The following is a 14,918-nucleotide window of genomic DNA, read 5'->3' as shown; positions in this document are numbered from 1 at the left end:
ACAACAGGCATAATCTGATTTTGTTGCCTGTAAACCTAAGCATATGTTCCCCCTTGGTAGAAATGAAGCCAAGACATAGCTCAACCACTGTGCATTCAAAGAAACAAAACCACAACGAGATGACTGAATTTAAAATGACTGACCATACCAAATGTTGGTGAGGATGTGGAGCAACTGAAATTCTCATACATTGCTGGTGGGAGCGTAAGATGGTACAACCACTTTAGAAATCAGTTTGGCAGTTTCTTAAAAAGTTAAACATCTACCATTCAACCTAATCATTCCATTCCTAAGTATTTAATAAAGAAAAATGAAAGCATGCAACCCAAAGACTTGTATGTGAATATTCATAGGAGCTTTATTTGTTATAGCCAAAAACCAGAAATAACCCAAATCTACCAGTAGAGAATGAATATACAAATAGTGGTATATCCATACAATAGAATACTACTCAACAGAAAAGACAAGCTATTAATACACACAATATTGAAAAATCTCAGAATCATTATACTGAATGAAAGAAGCCAGGCAAAAAAAAAAGAGAACATATTGTATGATTCCATTTATGCAAAATTCTAGAAAATACAAGCTAATTTGTATGTAGAGAAAGCAGATCAGCAGTTACTTGGGGATGTGATGGAGGGAGGAATGGATTAAGAAGACCACAAGGAAACTTTGGGGGTGATGGAAATGTTTGAGAGGTCATGGTTTCATGGATGTATGTATGTCAAAACTTTAAATATGCGTAGTTTATTATACCTCAATAAAGTTGGGGGAAAAGTCTTCAAAAGATAAAAGGGATGCTCTTTGAACTTAAAAGAAAAAAAATCCAGGACTATTTTGGGGAGGAGGAGTAGGATATCTAGGGTGGAGAAGAGGAAGTTGAAGGAGAACAAAGGGGCCCAAGAAGAAGTTGAGTCTGGAGCCGGCCTGGATTGCCTAGTGGTCAAGGTTCAGTGCTCTCACTGCTTCTGCGGCCTGGGTTTTGTTCCTGAGCACAGAACCACACCACCCATTTGTCAGTTGCCATGCAGCTCACATAGAAGAACTGGTAGGACTTACAACTAGAATATACAACCATGCACTGGGGCTTTGAGGAAGAAAAAGAAAAGAGAAAGATTGGCAACAGATGTAGCTCAGGGCCAATACTCAAAGAAGGAGAAGAAGAAGAAGAAGAAGAAAAAGAAGAAGAAGTTGAGTCTGAAGCTAACAGAGAAGAAGACCAATGAATATTCCCCAGTTAGGGTGGGGGCCCCAGGAAAGGGGGTACCAAGAGAGACTATGTTCTCATTGTTTTGGGCTTATAAATCTGAAGTGGTTGCCTCACAGGAATATTTACCATATAGATTTGACAATCAGACTTTATTTATCAAGCAAGAAAAGCCAATGCCACAGTTCCAAACATAGTCCCCTTTACAATTCTTTGACATTTGTTCCATTTTTAGGATGGTCTGATCAGGCTTCAATTTCCCTCAAGGAAAGTGATTTTGGTTTGTGTGTATTGGTTTGACATAGTTTCAAATCCACTTGTTTATGACTTCAGTGAAGTTGTTTTAATTGACTTGTTTATGACAAAGACAAAAAAATTGTTTTGATATAAGAATAAAGTAATGTCACCGACTAGTTGCCCCAAGGAACTCAAGCGTGGGTTTGGAAGCATTAAACTATCTTTCCAAATTGTTTTCTTTTTCCTTTTGCTATGTTAAGAAGATACAATGGCCAACCACCCGGAACCAGACCAAGCCTCACCACAAGAGCTACGCCTATGACCTTTGCCTTATTTTTAACGCTAAGATCTCTCCAGGAGGAGCTTAGGCCTTATTGCCATAACCTGCAGGGTACGTGGAAGCGTGTTCTCCATCTGAGCCTGTGCAAGAGAATACCACCTCTCCCTTTTGAATATTCATCCACATCAGAAATTAAAGGTCCCCGCTTCCCTTGGTTCGGGGGCAGCATAAGTTTGGAAATGATTACTCATGGTCTCCTATTTGCTACAGACATACCTTGCTTTGTGAGACAACTTACTTCTGGTGGAGAGTCTGATTTAACTATCCAGGGTGGGACCCACTTTGGTTTCAGTAACAGTAAGTTGTGTCAGGATGTCATCTTCTCATCTTTTGTCATTGATAAGCAATCAGTAGCTCAGCTGATGACGGGCACTGCTGAGGGTTATCAGTCAGAACCTGTAAAGAAGTGACTATGGCGAGGGGCCGTTTAGACTATAAATACCCAGAGTTTGTGGGGGAATATTCAAGAGTTTCAGTCTGAGCAAGGTGACACTTTGCTGACCTAAATAACCTCTCTGAAGACTGTGAGGCATTCACTCCTACAGTGATAAGGGCAACTCCCTCATCGGCGGTGGTGACAAACCACAAAGCGGTCGCATGAAAGAGATTGGCCTGCCCACAAATGTTGGCACCATTGTTCCCTAGCAACATGCTCTAGCAACAGGGACTTAACTCTCCTTTTGCACTGGCGGCTGGACATCACCTCTCAGTTGGTCAAGCCGTCTCTCCCAAGTGCCTATTTGTATAAAAACGTACACCTTGATTAAATTTGGACTTTATTCTTTTTATCTACCCTTGTCTGGAACAATAATGTGGTTAGTCTATCCTTGGTTTGGAGTATGTTATGTTATTTCTTTATTGGTTTATTAAGAGACATTATCCTGTATGCTATTGGCTTGCGAAACTGTCATAAATCCTACAGTGAACCTGCGTTAAATATATACTATTGGCAAAGACAGTCTCAGTCTCTGAGCATAAGTTTGGTCTCTGAAATGAACCATAGTTTTTTTCAGTTGGGTCACAAGAGAATTTTCAGGGCCTTCCTCTCGTAAAGTGGTAGATGAGTGTTTCGTGACAGCTGTAGCAATAAAGTAGGGTGGGTTTTTTTAACTATTGTTTTTAAAAACAATAGATTAGCATATATATTTTTTATTGTTTCTTTCTACAGAGCCATTTCCCTTCCCTATAAATACAGATGACAAGATGGAAAAGAGCAGGGAAGAGGAGAAGTGCCCCAGGTAGGGTGGAGGGGCTGGCCTGCAGCTAGGGCCAAGAGTCTCTCCTCTTGTCTCCCAGTGGCCCCATGGCAGTCTTTCAAGTTCAGCAGTTGTCCTGGAGACTATGTTTTTGAAGGCCACGAGGTGCCAGATATCCTTTTATCTGAAGCCCATGAGTGAAAGCTCTGCAGGTTGTACAACTCCATCCTCCATCCTCCAGTGCAACATGAACTTCTTGCTCAGTTCCCTCCTGCAACTGTTTGTGTCCAGCACCTGACTGATCTCCCATGCCATCTCGTTGGACTCAATGGAGCTCATGATCCTCATGCTCCATGTAAAGTGCAGGGAGTGCGCTTGACCTCCTAACATGCTTTCTTGTTTATATCACTGCCTTGGCTGCTTGAGGTCTCCTCTCCTCCATTTCAAGGTGAGCGGCCCCTGCTGTCCCTGGCTACTCCCAATGGGAGAGGCTGGAGTCACACTGTCAGGCAAATTCTGGTGGTCAGGCTCATGTCTAAACTGCCCAGTGTGGAGGAAGTTCCTTTTGGAGGATATACCCTGGGAGACTTGGTTCCAGCTGGGTATCCATCACTGCTGCTGCTGTGTGGGTGCAGGGGAAAGCCATAGGGACACGCTGGGAAGCTGTGCTGGGGTGGTCTTCCTGTCCAGGCCAGGTAGGGGACTGGCAGGCACTTTGGCTGTACTGCTGGACTTCCCTCCTAACTCCTCATCCTCCCCAGGCCACTGACTTTCTGTGCGGCTGCTCTGACTGTTCTCAGAGTAGGAATTAAAGATGGTAATGGTGGGCTCACTGAAACTCTGCTGCTTTGGGTTGGCAAAGATCCTATGTTGTACCTTGCAGGACAGGTAAGGAGGACAGCTGTTGGTGGGATCAGCTGAAGGAAGGGGCTTCAGGGTGATGGTGTAGCTCTCCAGCTCAAATCTCTTGTAGTCAGGAGCACATAGGTGACCATCACTTCATCATACTTATGGCCCATCTATGAATCCTGGATCCTTTCCCACGTGTAGCCCAAGGACACCATCAACTTTGTCTGACCAGGATCCCTGTAGTCAGGGAGTGGTTCTATGCAAGACATTAGTTTCTCCCTATGGCCCATGTTCATCCACGGAGCCTTCATGATTTCCTCTAAAGGGCTCCCCTTGATGGGGTTGAGGATGAAGAATTTCTTGAGTAGGTTTTCACACCCCATGGACATGTAGAATGGCATATTGCATATTCTGCTCAGTACTATTGACCTAAAACAAATAAACAGCCAGTTATTTTACCAGCAGAATGGGTTTATTTGGGAATGGCAAAGACTTGCAATTCGGGACATGTGGTTGATAGCAAACCACATGCAAGTCCACAGAAACAAACAAGAGAAACATTCTTCTATGAAGTTGGGTGGGGCTGTTATAAATGAAGAGTCCATTGGAAGAGACTGAGAGTTTGAAGTATAGCAGGTTTTCCTTGGCTGACTTCTGGCAGTTTTCATTGGCTGAGCTGTTGCTGGGCAAGGAGGAATTTCTTCCTTCCTTCTGCTCGGATAGTAAGTAGTATCACTTCCTGTTGGGGATGAAAGGTACATTTCTTCTTCTTGGGGCCTGCAGTGTATGTTGAGTGGCGAGTGTGTGAAAGTTCTCTCTTCTGACCTCCCTACTCCATTTTAAATAAGCTTTCTGTTTATTAATTTTCACATTTTATCCTTTTGATCAAGGTTTGTCTCTGAAAGCATTGCTGATCAAAAGTCAAGTTTTCTGGATTCAATGGTCTTTTCTCCCTTGATGCTGGGAAGGAGTTTTCCTGGGTGTTTTATCCCACATTGGAGGGAAAGTGAACAAATTGGAAACCTACTGAGGTCACATTTGAGTAACAAGGAAGGGTAGGAGGGAGATCCCTCAGGCATTTCACATCTAAGTCTGTATCCTTCTAGTAGGCCTGGTCTGGACTCTTGGGAAAGCTCATCAGATGTCATCTGCTTCAGTTCCAGGAAGTCTTTACCTTCAGGTTACCAGATGGTGTGCAGGCACAGTCAGGATTTGGCGCTTTCTTTAGATGTGTCATATGAATCCAAGAGTCTGTTCCCTGGAGTTTGGTGACACAAAAGTTAGTTAGCAGTACCTGATAGGGTCCTTTCCAGAGAGGTTAAAAGGAGCCTTTCTGGAGGCCTCTTTTCCAATAGATAAAATCTCCAGGTTGTAAGGTATGATACTTAAGGTCTTCATCTTCCTGGAGCACACTGTGAAAAGAGTACTCTACCAGGACATAGTCATTTTTGATAGAAGTAATTAAGCCTCTACCATATTGTAATATCTCTCCTTTTATCAGCTGTGGGTCAAAAAGGCAGGGATCAGGAACATTGGGTGTCCTGTGACTATCTCAAAGGGTGAGAGTTTGTAAGTTTCAAAGGGGGTGGATCTGAGATTTAGAAGGACCAATGGCAATGATTTTCGTCAATGTGTTTGAAGCATCTCTACAAATTTTGCCAAGTGAGTCTTAATAATGCCATTAGTGCATTTGACTGAACCAGAAGATTGAGGGTGGCAAGCGCAGTGAAAGTGGTGTAAAACTGGCCAAAGAGCGCAGAGTTGCTGGAGCAGCTGACCAGTAAAATAGGCTTCTCCATCACTATGCAGTTTGAGAGGGGTTCCCCAGGTAGGGATAACCTTTTCCGAAAGGACCTTAGCCCCAGAAAAGGCAGTAGCCAGTCTACAAGGGAAGGCTTCAGTCCAGTAAGAAAATATACGGACTATGAATAAAAGATGTTTATATCCAAGAGATGGGACCAACCGTATGAAATCCACCTGCCAAATCTCAAATGGCCCACTAGGCAATTTAAAATGTCTGGGAGCAATGTGGACAGGCTTCCCTAGATTGTATTTTGGACAGGTGGGACATATGAGGTAGGTACATTTTGTGGCCTTATTAATATTTCCCCACCAATATTGATTCATGAATACTATCATTTTGTCAGTGGACCAATGGTTTAACACATGTACAGTGGCTCAGGAGTGGGAATTTTAGAGTCTCTGCTAGGAGTGGGTTGTTATTTAGCCCAAACCAGAGCTTTCTCTTTTTATCAAACCAACAACTTTTGAATTTCCAATCTTGTTTTTCCTTTTCTGAGGCTGATTGTTAGGCTTCTCTTGTCAAATTTTCTAAGTTATTGTTTGGGGTGATATCCCTTGGAGCCATGGCAGAGGCTTGGCTGCTGCTGGTTCCTTTAAAAGTACATTCCTTGCAGAAGAATCAGCAAGGTGATTCCCTCTAGCTTCCAGGGAGTCAAGTTTAGAAGGCCCCAGGATCTTAATGACAGCTAAAGCAGCAGGTGAAAGTATAGCATCTAATAATTCCTGAACATAAGGGCCATTTTTAATCTTATCTCCACTGGAAGTAAAGAATCCACGTTTCCTCCACAACATTTCAAAATCATGAGCCAGTCTGAAAGCATATCTACTATCAGTATAAATGTTGGGAGTTTGCCTTTGGCTAGGGTGCTGGCCTGTTTGAGTGCATATAATTCAGCTAGTTGAGCTGTAGTAACCAAAGGCAAAGGTGCCACTTGAATTACATCAAACAGTGTTGATATTTCATATCCAGCATGGTATTTGCCATTGTCACCCTTTAAATAAGGACCATCAGTGAACCATGAGAAGTTGGCGTTACTCAAAGGAGTTTCCTGTAGAACCTCACGAGGGGTTAGAAGGGGATCCATCAGTGTTAAGGTCTCATGAGGGACTTTGTCGATAATGGAGGGGAGAAGAGTTGCAGGATTAAGGTTATTACAGCTTGAAAGAGTTATGTAAGGAGCAGTTAGCAAAAGGATTTCATAGAAGGTGGGGTGGCTGACTGAATAAAGTGGAGTGTGATGAAAATTCAGGAGGGGTTCTACTGCATGAGGTTTAAAGATGGTTAAAGGAGATCCCACAACTATTTCCTCAGTGGCCTTAACTGAAAGGGCAGTTACAGTAATGGCTCTAAGGCAAGGGGGGTATCCCCGTGCCACAGGGTCCAGTTGCTGGCGACAATACCCTACAGGTCGATGGTGGTACCTGTGTTTTTTGGTGAGTACCCCAAGGGAATTCCCTTCCTTTTCATACACAAAAAGGAGAGAGGGAATTTAATATTTGGGATGCCCAAGGACAGGTGAATTCATTAAACTCTCTTTTAAGGCTTTAAAGCCTAGGTCATCCCATTCTTCCCATAAAATTGAGTCAGGTTATTGTTCTTTAGAAAAACATACAGAGGTTTGGCCATAAGAGAGATCTTTGGAATCCAATTTCAACAATACCCAGCTAGGCTGAGAAAACCTCACCGTTGACTCTTAGTTTTGGGTTTTGGGAAACTTAGGACACCGTGAAGCCTGTCTGGATGTGGGTGTAGCTCTTGTTCTGATGTCAGATGCCCTAAATATTGAAGCTGGGTTTGGACAAACTGCAATTTTTCCTTGGTATCCTTGTGTCCCTTTAAGGCTAAAAGCTTTAGCAAGTCGGTAGCTCTTCCTGTGAAGAGGCTTGGGAAGGGAGCAAAGAAGCCAATTGTCCACACATTGCAACAAAGTAGAGCCCCTAGGGAACTTTGTATCATATAGAGCAGCCTTCAGCATTTGTGAGAAATAAGAAGGGCTCTCAGTAAAACCCTGAGGCATTACTGTCCAGATGAATTCTTTTCCTCCCTGAGTGAAGGCAAAAGGTACTGGCTAGCTTCATCCACTGGACTACTAAAGAATGCACGGCATACATCGTTATGTAAAGAACTTGCTTTCAGTTGGGACAGATGTTAGTAGCACCTAAGGGTTAGGAAACAACAGGGTGTCAAGGGATGATCATGTTGTTTATTGCTCAGAGGTCCTGGAAAAACCACCACCCTCAGCCCTTAGGTTTTCTCCCAGGTAAAATGGAGTATTAAAGGGACTAGGGCAAGGGATAATGAGGCCTTGAGCCTTCTAGTCCTCTATTATGAGTTTTATACCTTGAAGGGCTCCTTTACTTATAGGGTATTGATTAATTCTGGGGAGAGGTTTTGAGGGCTCTATCTGAATCTTGATGGGAGGTGCACTGTGGATTTTGCCCCTAAGGAACGTGGTAGGTGATTCAGCAGGGACAAATGATCAGTGTCTGCAGAGTCGGCTCCAGGACCATCAGAGATGGAGCAGACAAAAGATCTTGAAGTCATTCAATTCATTTGCTTGGCTATTTTGATTGTTACTGTCAAATTCTAGAATTATTTCCCCCCTTTGGGAGAAAGAGATAGCAGCATGATACTTTTCTAAGAAATCTTGACCTAATAAATGACTAGCGATAGAAGAACTAAGGAGCAAAGGGTGAGTATGTCTCAAAGGGCTTCAACAAAAGGGAATAGGATCAGAGACAGAAAACTTTTGTGGTTTATTAGGGACCCCTGCTATCTGACCTGTTTTAGTCCTCTGAGGCAGGGGCTGCTTTTAGTAGTGGGGTTGAGCCCCAATAGAGTGGCTCCACTGTCAATAAGGACAGAGATTCATTCCCTACCTGGAGAGTTTTTTCTCCAAGCTAATTAAGAGGGAGCATTGGGAAGAGCCCGGTTTTTGGGAATTTGGAGGGCACTGGAATGCTGGTTAGAGGGCTCAAAGGGCCTGAAGTGCTTCAGTTTGTAACAATCTCTTTTCCAGTGTCCTGGCCCTTTGCAATAATGGTAGAAACTAGGAGTTTTTGGTTTTATGTAAGGACCTTCACTTGCCAGAGTTGAAGATTAAAACTTTCAGTGATCTTTCTTTTTGGTAACTTGTCTAGGATGTGAGCAACCTGATTTGCCAAATTAACTAAATCTGGAGTGGATATAGTTCCACTTTGGTCCCTTTACTCAAAGAGAAAGGTCCCACTTCAGCCCACTAATAAACATAGAGTTAAAAGCTACCCAGGTAGATTTAACATCTAAAGGAAGATCAGAATTTTCTTCGAAAACAAGCTGAAGTCCATTATAATAGTCACAAACAGCTTCCTCAGATTTTTGTGCGCAAGGCTGAATCTTGTTCCAATCAATAGGTTTAGGGAAAGCTGTAATTGCTCTTGGAGTTTCCCAGTAAGTGTTATAACCTCTCGCCAAAAGTTATGGATTTGTTTTTCTCAATCCCTTTCAGGATTTTCCCATCAGGCAAGTTTCATCCAGGGTTTGACTTGACCCTCACCAACCACCATATGGACAGATGTAGGTCTGAAAAACCAGGTTGATAAATCTGAATAACTATGTCATATTTTTCAGCAAACCCATGAAGGTTCTCAGTTACTTTAGGAAACTCTTTAACTATGGCTTGTAATTCAGCCTTAGTCCAGGGAACTTAAGAGATTTGGGGTTTGCTTGCATCCTCGAAGACTTAACTTTAAGGGCACAGGTTCTGATAGGTACGGGGCCGGGGCGGGGAGAGGAGAGGCTTGGAGAAAAATGGAAGTGCAGTGAAAGAATTAGAATGGGGAAACTGAGGGTATAGAGGAGGTGTAGGTGGTATAGAAGGGAAGGAGGAAGATGGTGCCAGAGGCAGGGCCTGAGCACAAGACAGCTGCCCCATGCATCTAGAGACAAACGAGATGGGGGAGGGAAAAGAGACGCTTCCGGGGGCTGGCCCCGTGGCCGAGTGGTTAAGTTCGCGCGCTCCGCTGCAGGCAGCCCAGTGTTTCGTTGGTTCGAATCCTGGGCGCGGACATGGCACTGCTTGTCAGACCACGCTGAGGCAGCGTCCCACATGCCACAACTAGAAGAACCCACAACGAAGAATACACAACTATGTACCGGGGGGCTTTGGGGAGAAAAAGGAAAAATAAAATCTTTAAAAAAAAAAAAAAAAAGAGACGCTTCCGAAGCCATTTTGTCTTTCTTAATTGTTTGTTTGCCTCAGTTAATCCTAAAATTTTATTTTGCAGAGAGGCAATTTTAGACTCCTGATAACATTTGGAAACCTCAAAATACCAATAGAAACAGGTGTTCCATTCAGTTTGGGCAATTTTAGAGCTATGGCTATCCAATTTGGTTTTAAGAAAAGTAAGTTTGGAGAGTTCAAAAGTTCCCCATAATGGCCATTGGTGTTCTAAATTACTTCTGGTTAAATTGGTCCATTTAGTTAGAAATGTGTATGAGGAGGGACTGCAGTTTTTAAACATAAAGTCAGCTTAAGTCTCAGTGCAGGGGAGGGTGCACAAAACATTTAGGAGACTGGGATCCCATTTCTCATAGGTTTTTCTCTAGACCAAAAAAAAAAAAAAAAAAAAAAATCTAAACAGCCTGCAGACCAAATACTAGTAGAGTTCCAGCAGAACAGCCCGGTCCCACAGAAGTCAGGACAAAGTCTGAATAGCACAGTTCCAGTAGGAACAGCCGAGTTCCAAAAGGAATCAGGCCAGAGGCTAAAAGAATACTTGAAGAAAGGGAAAAAGCCTTAAATGTAAAGTACAGGTCCCAAATAAGGCCTGGAGAGCTTAAAAACACAGAGTGTGTAGCTCAAAATTCAGGAGAAAACTTAACTTCAAACTCCAGCCTTGGTGAGAAAGCAGTGAGTTCAATGGTCTCTGTAGGTAGTGCAACCCTATACCCACCATTCTTAGACTTGTCAAGGGTCTTCTCTGGATCCCCTTACAGGCCATCAAATAGCGTTGACCTAAAACAAGTAAACAACCAGTTATTTTACCAGCAGAATGGATTTATTCAAGAATGGCAAGAAGAGGCATTTGGGACATGTGGTCTATGACAAACCACACACAAATTCAGAGAAACAAAGGAGAGAAACATTCTTTTATGAAGTTAGGAAGGGCTGTTGTAAATGAGTAGTCCATTGGAGGAGACTGGGCATTCAAGGTGTAGTAGCTTTTCCCTGGTTGAGTTATGTCAGCCTCTCATTGGCTGAGTTATGGCAGTCTCTCATTGGCTGAGCTGTTGCTGGGCAAGGAGGTATTTCTTCCTCCCTTCTACTGGGGTAGTAAGTAGCATTATTTCTTGTTGGACATGCAAGGTACATCTCCTCCTATGGCACATGAATGAGAGTTCTCTTCTGGCCTCCCAACTCCATTTTAAATGTTTCTTTTTATTAATTTTCACAGTCCCGCCTCCCACAATAGAGAAAAAATGAGGAAAAGAAAAAAAACAAAGAAAGAAAATGCAAAAATTGAAAAGAATAAAGAAAAAGTGAGAAAAATAAAAATAATAAAAAAGAAAAATGAGAAAATAAAAATTAAAAAATTAACAAAAGGGGCTGGCCTGGTGGCACAGTGGTTAAATTTGCATGTTCTGCTTCAGTGGCCTGGGGTTTGCCAGTTTGGATCCTGGGTGCAGACATGGCAAGCAATGCTGTGGTAGGTGTTCCACATATAAAGTGGAGGAAGATGGGCATGAATATTAGCTCAGGGCCCATCTTACTCAGCAAAAAGCGGAGGATTGGCAGTGGATATTAGCTCAGGGCTAATCTTCCTCAAAAAAAAAGAAAAATTGAAAAAAATTTTTTAATTAACCAAAAATAAGAAAACATAAAAAAGAAAAAGAAAAGGAAAATGAGAAGAAAAAAATTTAAAAATTAAAGAAACAAATAAAAAAAAGAAAGAAAAAATAAGAAAAAGAAAGGTTTAGAGGGAAAAAAGAAAAAATAGTAAGCAAAATAGAGAAAGAACCAAAGAGGAAAAAATGCAACTTGTGAAAATCCCTCTGATGATGGAAAGCTAGCTTCTTGAGCTAGAAGGACCAAAACTCTAGGCCCAGCCAGGAACTTACGTGGGGCTTGAAATCCCATTACAATGACCCCTTATAAGGTCATAGCAAGAAATTGACCTATCACGGCTAGGGATAATCCAGTGATTTTTCTCACTTTTTAGTCTCAAAAATCCCTTACTTTTTTTTTTAAGGAGCTTTTTGTTTATGTGGATTGTAGGGAATGGCATTTACCTTATTAGAAATTGAAACCTGCAGGATTCTTTAATGGACTTTTCATTTCTAGTTTGAAAAACTCTAATAATTTTTTACTTTTAAAAAGCTCATAATGTCTGCACTTAAAATATTCAATTCTTTTTTTAAAAATGCTGTATGATTGGTCTCAAAATGATGCTACAACTTAACTGACATCATGGTCCTATACAGAAATGCTCCGTTGCATGAAACAATGTAATATTTTTGTCTGATTTTGGTATTAGGGTTATGCTGATCTCATAGAATGAGTTAAGGAAGTATTCCTTCCACCTCTATCTTCTGGAAGAAATTATCCAGAATTGGTATCAATTCTTCCTTAAATGTTTGATAGAACTCACCAGTGAACCCATGTGGGCCCAGTACTTTCTGTTTTGGAAGGCTACTAATATTTGGTTTCTTTAATAGGTATAAGTCTATCGAGATTATCTATTGCATAGCCTTTTTTTCAAAATGAAAATTTTAAAGAGAATCAATCAAAACATTTTCATGACAATAAACTGAATAAAACGGATTGTGAAAAAAGTTTCCCCATTTAGGTTCCATTTATCCATTTGCAGATGTGCCAGCCTATTTGCCAAGGGGTCACTGTCTGCTGATAGAAATAGAGGAACCTATTTCTTCTGGTCAGATGTGTGAATATTGAGGAAGAAACAGCTCCCAATTGTTCTTACATGCAAACCGGCCTCTGTTTGATTTTAGTAATTGGCTTAGCATCAGCCCCCACAGCCAAGACCAATATCAATTAAAAACAGGCACCCCCATTCACAACTTCCAGGGAACCCAGAAGTGATGTTTCTCCTTCCTTCAGTGGACTTGGCCTTCTCCCAGGAAAGTGGATTGAAAGGCAGGAATGAAAGTTTGACAGTACAAGTTTGAGTGTCTTTGTATCAAATTCCTCCTTTAAAACTCATACTCTACTGACTGATACATTGTTTCATTTCATGGCTGAAAATCGAAGACCTTTGTCCTTTCTCCAACAACTGTAAATGCCTTTCCAATTGGCATTTTATTTCTTAGGGAGCATTTTGCTGGAGATTATTGTAGCAAAGTTTCAACAGAACGCGGTGGCTTCATTTACAGTACCAAAATGGAGAACATTTACCATCGAAGGCACTGCGTTGTCCCCCGGCTCCAGAATTATTATTATTAATACTCATTAATCTTTAAAGTGGTGTGATTATCATCATCACACTTAAGAACTCTAGCTCCCATTTGCTGTATTCATTTCCTCTTAAAAGCAATGTTTCCAGTTAGTTTCAGACTTCAACTTATTCACAGAACAGTTTATTCTTTCTTGTTTACTAAATTTGACAGTTTATGAAAGATTCTTCTTGGCAGAACCTATTACTTTGATTTCTGGGTGCCTAATTAAGAGCCTCCTCTTAGCACAGAATAGAGGTAGAAGAGAGAGTGAGGCAACTCTCCCACCTTAGGATAAATCAAGGCGATGCCCTCCGACCCTGCACTTGTGGGAGTGGGGTGAGGAGGTCCTTCAGCCAGGCCACGGGCCAGAAGGAGGGAGCACTCCTGGCTGGAGCCAGAGAGAAGGCCATCACACATAGGAACAGCAGGTGGACCTCCCCTGTCCTGCCTCCCCCTTTAGGCTCACCTGGTGGCAGCCGGGTCCCCACTGTCAACACCCTGCCAGGTTCAACCTCATGTTGCACTTTTCTGGTTCTCGTCTTCTTTCCCTTTCACCATTGTCATTGGTGTTCTTTTTTACCCACACTTCTCCTAAATATTGAAAAAGTGAGGCCTGGTGAGCGTGGTCCCTGACCTCACAGCCCCGCATTCAGGAATGACTCCCTTAAGAAATAATCTCAAACGCCTTAAAGAGCATCCCCCAAAGAGTGATCCAACGGTGGTGAGAAAGAAGAATTTGGGAGACCCCAGACATAGATTAAATATGACTGAATCCCTCAATGGGGAATCTCTGCCATTTCATTTCTCTGACTGTCACTCTGACTATGTCAAGGAGAAATCCTCAGTTCAGGACCACCATGACCATAACACGTTCGTTAATCTCTTTCCATAGAGAAAATGGTGACTTCAGGCTCAGAATCTTGGCAGGCACCAGTATCTAGCTAGAATTTAATTATATTGTTTTCCATCTGGCGGGTTTATGTTTTTTGGCAATCTTCTGTCTATGGCCAAAGATACAGCTGTCCATACATTCATATATTCCCAAGCCCAGATGGCGCTTGGATATGGCAATAAACCAGGAAGGTATTCAAGAAATGCTGTAGTGTGGACTGGTTTTTACGGGCAGTGGTTCTTATCCTTGGCTGTGCATAGGAGCCCCAGGGACACTTGTCAAAACTCCAGTGCCCAGGCCCTTCCAGAGACCAATTCCATCGTCATCAATTGGGTCATTCAGTGGACTTCTCTGCGCCCCATTTTCCTCGTGCAGTAAAATGAGTGGACTGGATTAGACAGTCTCCAAATGTCCTTCTCAGTTATTATATGACAAGTGGTTAAATTAAAATATCCAATATAACCAGGGAGTTTTCTATTTCTCCTTGGAGTTCTATCAGTTTTTGCTTCATGTAGTTCAAAGCTGTGTTATCAGGCCCATAAATATTTAAGGTTGTTATATCCTCTTGATGAATTAACCATTTTATCATTATAAAATGACCTTCTTTGTCCTTGGTAATATTCTCTGCCCTGGAATCTACTTTGCGTAATACTAATATATCTCCCAGCTTTTTTTTTTTTTTTGTAGTTACTTAGTATTATCATGGTACATTCTGTTCCATCTTTCTACTTTTAACTTATTTGCGTCTTTCTAGCTAAAGTGAGTTTCTTGCAGGCAGCATATAGTCAGTTCTTGCTTTTTAAATCCAAACTATCAATCTCTGCCTTCAAATTGAAGCTTTTAGACCATTTAAATTTAATGTGATTATTGATACAGTTATGTTTAAATTGACCATCTTGCTGTTTGTTTTCTATTTGTTCCATTTATTCCTTTTTCCCATTTTCCTATTTTTCTGC

This window comes from Equus asinus, chromosome 1 (assembly GCF_041296235.1).
Source record: "Equus asinus isolate D_3611 breed Donkey chromosome 1, EquAss-T2T_v2, whole genome shotgun sequence".
NCBI lineage: Eukaryota > Metazoa > Chordata > Mammalia > Perissodactyla > Equidae > Equus > Equus asinus.
Note: the sequence above shows the minus strand (reverse complement) of the source record.